Raw genomic sequence first — 8728 nt, 5'->3', positions numbered from 1 at the left:
GGACAGATTGGACGAGGCTTCCAATTTTGTCATTTGGAAGGCCAGGATCCTGGCAATCCTGATGAACATCGCACCAAGGACTATGCCTTGAAAATCGTAGCTATCCTAGTTGACCCGAATGCAAATGAGAAGTATGAGGAGGCTGGGGCGAAAGTGAAATGCATGATTCTAGACAGGGTCAAGGCTCATGTCATACCACATTTTGCTGAGAAGAACACAAGGGAGATGTGGCAGATGTTGACGACCTTATACCAGGGCTCTTCCATACAGCGGAAGATGTTATTAGAGAATTAGCTAAGTTCATATCAGATGCAGAAAGGAGAGGAGATAGATCTGTTCCTTCTCAGGTTGCAAGGAATTCACGAACAACCTGCTTCTGTGGGGTCTACATCGGATCCAGAGTTCATGGTCAGGATTGCCTTGAATGCAGTCTTCGAGGAGTGGGAGACGTTTGTCCAAGGCATTTTGGGCAAAGTGACTCTCCCCAGTTGGGAAAAGATGTGGGCGGCTCTTCGACAGGAAGAGCTCAGGAGAATGACCAATGCGGGGAGTAGCGGTTGTTGATTTGGGGTAGCATCGGATGTGCTCTAGCCATGGAAATTGGTGGAGAGGGTAAAGTACATCAGATATCCAAGACCCAAAAATTGTTAGGGTAGATTCTACTCGGTTTAGGAGATATTAAAATAATTAATATTTATAATAGAGTTCCTAAGTCTAAACTTAGGAAAAATAAAATATTAATGGGTATTAATATAAAACTGGGTTAGAAGGTTCCAAAAGACATGGATCAAGCCAATTCTAATCTTAGCCGTAGATTAGAGATGTAATCTCGGCTATTGAAAGACCAACAAGAAAAGTATAAGAAGAGGCTTGAGGGTTAGTTGGAGAACACACGGAGGGAGACCAGTTAGTTCGATTTCTGGAGCAGGGTTTGCTGAGAAATTCGAACTAGTGGTTTGGATTGCAACAAGAGGTATCGAGTATAGAACAGAGAGGTAGGAACAACACCAGAAGATCAACGCAGAGATTAGAGAGGCAGACGTAGAGGGAGCAGGACTGCATAGTCACTGGAGGGCCTGCGTGGGTGATGTAGAGAGGCCCAGTGCTGACGCAGAGAGGCAGGAGCTGACGCAGAGGGTCTGGGAGCTGCGTAGAGGCCAACAAATCTGACGCTGAGTCTGGGGGAGGGTGCTGGAGAATTTATCTCTGTTGGGTAAGCTAGTTTGGCACCCAATTGTACTTAAGAATCACTGATTAATAAAATCCTCCAAAAGATCTATATTGATATGTTTGATTCTTGTGCATGTATTTGTTTCTGTATTATGGTGTGATGTCTGCAGCATAATTTATTTTAATGTTTACTGAAGGGTTTTCATAAATAACTTATTGGAAAATAAGTAGGTAAAATAAATCAGTTGTTATAGTGATAGAATTTTCACATGGTATTAGAGCAAGTAATCAGAGACAAGAAGGAAAAATCAATTATGGTTCGAGACCATGATGCGAAGGCATCTATGTCACGAGACTCGCAAAATTTTTCAGAAAATTGCACAAGATACAGTAATTTGGATTTCTCTATGTTGGCTTCCAGATTGAAAGAAAAGGTTGCTTGTGTGACAAGCGCTACATCATCAGAGGTATGGTATATAGACAGTGGAGCCTCATGGCATATGACGGGAATCTAGGAATGTTTCTCAGATAATCGGGAGGAAAGGATGAATTTTCAGATCACCATAGGGAATAAGGCAAAGTGTACTCCAGTAGGGAAGGGTACCATAGTTTTTCAAACAAAAACGAGAGCAGTTCTGTGCTAGCAACGTGCTGCATGTACCAAGACTGGGGATGAACTTACTTTCTGTATCGCAACTTCAAGGCAAGGGCTATGATGTTTTCTTCACAAGGAGAAAGTATACGTCAAACACTCGAGCTCGAAAAAGAAAGTGCAGATCGAGATTAGAAGTAACAAGTTGTACAGATTACAACTAGAATCACCAATGGCATTGATAGGCAGTCATGGAGACAAGGATTTGAACGAACTATGGCACAGAAGAATGGGACACTTGCACCATGGGGCTCTAAGAATTCTCAAGAAAAATGTAACAGGAGTTCCGGATCTTAGTACAGAACGAGATGATGTATGCAAAGGATATGCTCTAGGAAAGTATGCCAAAGTGACATTTCCTAGAAGTAAAAACAGGGCCAAGAGTATACTAGGATTGATACACTCAGATATCTGCGGACCTATGTCCACTAAAGCTCTTAGTGGTTCCGAGTACTTCGTCACCTTCATTTATGAACACTTAAGGAAAACTTGGATTTATTTTCTAAAAACCAAGGACGAGGTTTTCTGTTGATTCAAAGAGTTCAAGACTCTGGCAGAGAACCTGACAAGGAAGAAAAGAAAAGTTTTGCGCTCATATAATGTTGGAGAGTATGTTGATAAGGACTTCACTGATTTTTGCGCTAAGGAGGGCATCGGAAGAGAATGGACAACTCCTTACAATCTGGAGCAGAATGGAGTAGTAGAAAGAAAGAACAAGACTATCATGGAAGCAGCTAGGGCCATGATGTATGATTAGGATATGCAAAAATTCCTGTGGGCAGAAACATGCAACACGATAGTCTATGTTTAGAATAGAACTCCTCATTGGGCATTGGGAAAGATTACTCCAGAGAAAGTCTTCATAGGGAAGACACTTGAAGTCAGTCATTTCAGGATATTTGGGAGCTTAACATATTGCCGCATACCCGAGGAAAAGAGGAAGAAGCTGGATCAAACTGCAGAAAAAGGATATCTAGTGGGATATAACGAGAACGCTAAGGCATACAGAATCTATCTTTCAGGGAGTAAGAAGGTAGTAGTTCGACAAGATTTGAAGTTCATGGAGGATAGGGCCTTTAGAAAATCTCGAGAAATGCCTTTCGAGGAGCAGTCAAAATATGAGATGTTGGTCAAACCACTTCAACCAACGGAAGTAAAGAATACTTCCTCAGATCAGGAAGAATCACAGGAGGAGGAGGAGCTAACATAATCACTTGCTACCAGAGGAAGAACGAGTAGGGAACTTTGGCCATGTGATAAGAAGCTCCAGAATCAATGAGCCACTCATGAGAATGAGAAGAAGAAGATACATTTAGTGCATAACTAGACCGAGATGCTTGACAACCACATGAAGAAAGTGCAATTTTTGAAGATGAAGATGTTGATTTGGGGTAGCATCGGATGTGCTCTGACCACGAAATTTGGTGGAGAGGTTGGGGCACATGAGATCTCCAATACCCAGAAAGGGTTTGGGCATATTCTAAACAGATCAAGAGATATTAAAATAATTAATATTTTTAATGGAGTCCCTAAGACTAAACTTAGGGAAAATAAATTATTAATGTGTATTGATATGAATCTGTGTTAGAATGGTCCAAAAGACATGGATCAAGTCAGATCTAATCTTAGTTGTTGATTAGGGACTTAATCTCGACCGTTGTATGTCAACATGAAAAGTATAAGAAGAGGCTTGAGGGTCACTTGGAGAACACACCAGAGTGATCAGTCATTGTATTCTTTAGAGCGGAGTTTGCTAAGAGAGATAGAATCAGTGATCGGGAGAGCAGCTGAGGGGGTTTGAGTACAAAGAAACAGAGAAGGCAGAGATTGTGCCGGGAGAGCAGCACAACAACCAAGGAGGGTGACACAGAGCCAACAAGAGCTCACACAGGGCCACGCAGAGGCAACCAAGTGCTGTGCAGAGCATTAGAGGGGCCAACGCAACTGACACAGAGGCTCCCAGAGCTGACGCAGGGCCTCCTGGGGTTGACACAGGCCTAGAAACGCTGATGCAGAGCCAGTGTGAGGCTGAGAGGGGCTGATGCAGGGCCATCGTGATACTGAGAGGGACTAACGCAATCCAGTTTGGGCAGATGCTAGGGTTGCAGAGCAGTTTTGCGCTGAGGAGTTGTCGGAAGGGTTTCCCAGGGTTTCAGCCAGGAGATTTCTGTCAAACTGTGAGGTATAGTGGCTAAGGAAGTTATTTGTTGGGCAAGCCAATTTTGGAACCCAGAGTGTACTTTGATATTGCTTAATAAGAAAACCCTCAGATAGCTGCATCGGTTTTCCTGCATTGGGTTTTTCTGAGGACATTGGTCCAAAAATAATGTGTCATGTGGTATGTTTGTTCTTGTTTCTTTTAGTTGCTGATTTGTAATATTTTGAGCATGCATTGGTGTTTATTTTCAGTATTTACTTTGTAAATAACTTGTTAAAGAAAAATAACAAGTAGGTAGGAATAAATCAGAAAAAGTGCAAGAAGCATTTCTAAACTAAGTAAACTTAGAAACTTCAACATGGTATCGGGGTGTGATTGCAGATCACAAGAGGAGTAAGAGACATCAGCTGAGCGGAGCAATAACAACAGAAATCAACTGTCCTGAGGTGACAAAAGCTGTTTCTTGCAACGTAGAGGTCAATAAGTATGACGTAGAGACAGCCAGAGCCACGTAGAAGAAGCTGGGAGCTGCACAGAGCCTCAGAGAGGCCAACGTTGTTGACGCAGAGGGCCAGAGGGTTGACGCACGGCATCCCAAGGCTGACGCAGACCCATCTGGGGTGACGCAGAGCCAGCGTGAGGCAGAGAGGGGCTGACGCAGTTCACAGAGAGGCAGTTGCTGGAGTCTAGAAGGCTACAGAAATATTGCAAAGTGGAGTTGGTGAGGTACTGTAGTCAGAACAATACCTGACAGAGCAGGGCCAGAGGAGTTGTTACCGAGGGTTTCTAGTTGAGGAACCTGGATCAGCAGTGCAGTTGCACAAGACGATTAACGCAGGGGGCATCTGGACAAGTGACAGAAGGATTTCCAGGAGGGAAATCAGGAATCAGAGGGAGTCCAAAAGAGAACTTCTAGATGGGAAGTAGAGACTCAGAGGAGTCGAACAGAGAACTTCCAGGAGGGAAGTAGAGTAGCGTCATGGCACTTCACGGGGTAAGAGACCAGGATAGACGTTGATTTGGGGTAGCATCGAATGTGCTCTAGCCACGAAATTTGGTGGAGAGGTTGGGGCACATGAGATCTCCAATACCCAGAAAGGGTTTGGGTAGATTCTAAACAGATAAGGAGATATTAAAATAATTAATATTTTTATTGGAGTCCCTTAGTCAAAACTTAGGGAAAATAAAATATTAATGTGTATTAATGTGAATCTGTGTTAGAGTGGTCCAAAAGATATGGATCAAGCCAGATCTAATCTTAATCGTTGATTAGGGACTTAATCTCGGTCGTTGAGATGTCAATAGGAAAAGTATAAGAGGAAGCTTGAGGGTCACTTGGAGAACACACTAGAGTGATCAGTCATTCTATTCTCTACAGCAGGGTTTGCTAAGAGAGATAGAATCAATGATCGGGAAAGCAGTTGAGGGGCATTGAGTACAGAGAGGTAGAGAGGCATAGATAGTGCTGGGATAACAATAGAGCAGCCAGATAGAGAGACGCAAGAGAAAACAATTCTCACGCAGGGTCACACAGAGGTAGCTAAGTGCTGCGCAGAGCACTAGAGGGGCAACCATAGCTAACAGAGAGGCTCAAAGAGCTGACGCAGGGCCTCGTGTAGTTGATGCAGGCCAAGATAGGCTGACGCAGGGCTAGCGTTGGGCTAGGAGAGGCTGAGGCAGGGCCAACGCTGGGCTAGGAGAGGTTGACACAGTCTAGATTGGGTAGACACTCGGGTTTCTGGGGCATATTGGTGTTGAGTAGCTGCCAAAAGAATTATCTGGGGTTTCAGCGAGTAGACTTGTCAGAAACCGAGAGGTATTACTACTAAGGAAATTCTCTGTTGGGTAGGCCAGTTTCGGCTCCTAGATTATACTCTGATATTGCTTAATAAGAAAACCCTTAGATAGGTGCATCGATTTTCCCAAATTGGGTTTTTCTGGGGACATTAGTCCAAAAATAATGGTGTCATGTGGTGTGTTTGTTCTCGTTTATTTTAGTTGCTGATCTGTAATATGTTGAGCATGCACTAGTGTTTATTTTTAGTATTTTCATTGTAAATAACCTGTTAAGGAAAATAACAAGCAGGTAGGAATAAGTCAGATAAAGTGCGTAGAGGGCTTCTAACTAAGTAAACTTAGAAACTTCAAGATGGTATCAGAGCAATGATTGCAGATCACAGGAGGACTAAAAGACATCAACCGAGCGGAGCAATAGCAACAAAAAACAGCTGTCCTGAGGTGACAGAAGCTATTTCTAGCAATGCAAAAGCCAAGGAGTGTGATGCAGAGCCAGCCAAGGCCATGCAGAGGAAGCCAGGAGCTGCGCAGAGCCCCAAAAAGGCTAGCATTGCTGACGTAGAGGGTGAGAGGGATGAAGCAAGGCATCCCAGGGCTGATGCAGACTCATCTGGGTTAACGCATAGCCAACGTGAGGCAGAGAGGGATTGATGCAGTTCACAGAGAGGCAGTTGCAGGGGTCTAGGAGGCTGCAGGAATATTGCAGACTGAAGCTGGTGAGGTACTGTAATCAGAACAGTACCTGACATAGTAGGCCCAGAGGAATTGTTACTGAGGGTTTCTAGCTGAGGAACTTGGATCAGTAGTGCAGTTGCACAAGGCGATCAGAGTAGGGGGCATCTCGACAAGCGACAGAAGGATTTCCAGGAGGGAAATTAGGACTCAGAGGGAGTCTAGAAGAGAATTTCCAGATGGGAAGCAGAGACTCAGAGGAGTCGAACAAAGAACTTCCATAAGTGAAGTAGAGGAGCATCATGGCACTACACAGGGTAAGAGACCAAGATCGACTGGACGGAGCTTCGAACTTCGCAGTCTGGAAGGCCAGAATCTTATCTGTGCTTGACAGGAATCGTGTCAAGAACTTCGCCTTGAAGGTAATAGTTGTCTGAGTCGACCCCAGTGATAATGACAGGTACAAGGAGGTGATGGCGAGGGCCAAGTGCATTATCCTTGACGAGGTCAAGGATCATGTGGTACCACATATAGCCAAGAAGGAAACGACATTTAAGATGTGGGAGGGTCTCAAGAAGCTGTATCAGCATACTTCTGTGCAGAGAAGAATGCTGCTCAAGAATTAGATGAGGTTGTATTAGATGAAGAATGGCCAATTGATTGACACCTTCCTTGGAGGACTGAATGAGATCCGAGATCAGTTGACTGCTATAGGGGCGACATCGGATCAGGAGCTAATGGTGAGGACAACCTTGAATGCTATCGCAGAAGACTGAGAAGTGCTTGTCTAGAGTATACTTGGCAGAGGGACACTTCCACCTTGGGACGAAGTGGGCAGCTCTTCGCCAGGAAGGACTGATAGCTAGTAAATTTGAATGTTAAAATACACATAAGGTATTTAAAAATAAATATTTATAATATATATATATATATATATATATATATATATATATAAAAGATGATTTGAATGTACAATGAGGACCCTGCTTTTATACCTTAGCAGGTGACCTTTCGTGAATGGGCATGTCTTTTTGACATGCCTTTTCACTTAATTTTAATGACTAATTAACCTAAATAATATTTAATTATTTAATATTTATATTTATTTTATTTAGCTAATTGTTATGAATTATATTCATAAAAGTGCAGTATGCAGTGGTGCAGCAAGTGGACCAGATGCAGCACGATGATAGGTGAAGGAGTCACCTTGGAGAATCAGTTGAAGCAACATGTCTTCAACTGATCTCATATAGATATAGAAAGTCAAAGTGTTGACTTCTGTTGAAAATGTACTATCTCTCTCTCTCTTTCTCTGCTGAACTTTGAAGAACATAAAGGAAGAATTGATCAAGGGTTTCCCCACATTGGGGTTTGTCCCTGGCTGGCGCCACATCTTGTGTCCCCTTGTCTTGGCTTGTTTTCTGCGATTTATATTTATGTTCTATCTGTGGTTTACTCTAATGCTGATGTGATTGCTAAAGTTATTGAACTAACTCTGAAAATTGAAATAAATTGCTCTAGCATAGAACATACCTAAAATTAACATGGTATTAGAGCTAACGTGAAGACAATACCCAAGCAAGAGTGAAAGAGCAATCACCAAAGACAATAGGGACAAGGATCAATGGGTTCCACATCTCTCTTCTAAGTTCACAAAGGGTGAAGTCGAAGCAAAGCATATTATCACAATGGCGTAGCGGAAGTTTCTAATGGCCCATCTAAAGATCACTTCATTGGGGAGTTCGAATCTAAGGGTGGAAGGAAAGGCAGATGCCTTGGTTGCAATAAGTTAAGCCATTATGTGATGGAGTGTCCGAATGGCAGAGACACATCTCTTGATGAAGATAACAATCATTCTAGGGACATCTTCAATGATCAATGGAATGATTGGTAATGCATGTCATCAAGGAAATGGTCGACTCTTCAAAGAAAGCAAGGAAACTCAGAATCATTTTTATGTACCTGATCGCAAGAAGAACCTGGTGTCCATCTCGGAAATGGAAATCAAAGGTTTCAGGGTGGCACTCATCGATGGAAAGGTACGTGTTTGGAAATAGAATTTTCAAAGATGTTTTTGAGTTCAGGGTTGTATCAAATTGTAGGAAGTCCACTGGGGACCATGTCCATTGTCACGTAGCACCGAAGGTTTGTGAGTCAAATGGTGACAGGGATGCTTGAATTCAAAAGGAGCATGAAAGTACATGTCTGAGATGTACCAAAGGAAATCTTACAAGGGGACCATTCCCCTCATGTAGCAGGTCCACAGGTTTGGAACAACC

This window comes from Pinus tabuliformis, chromosome 3_1, assembly GCF_031772625.1.
Source record: "Pinus tabuliformis cultivar Carrire ecotype Pingquan chromosome 3_1, CPIR1, whole genome shotgun sequence".
Taxonomy (NCBI): Eukaryota; Viridiplantae; Streptophyta; class Pinopsida; order Pinales; family Pinaceae; genus Pinus; species Pinus tabuliformis.
Note: the sequence above shows the minus strand (reverse complement) of the source record.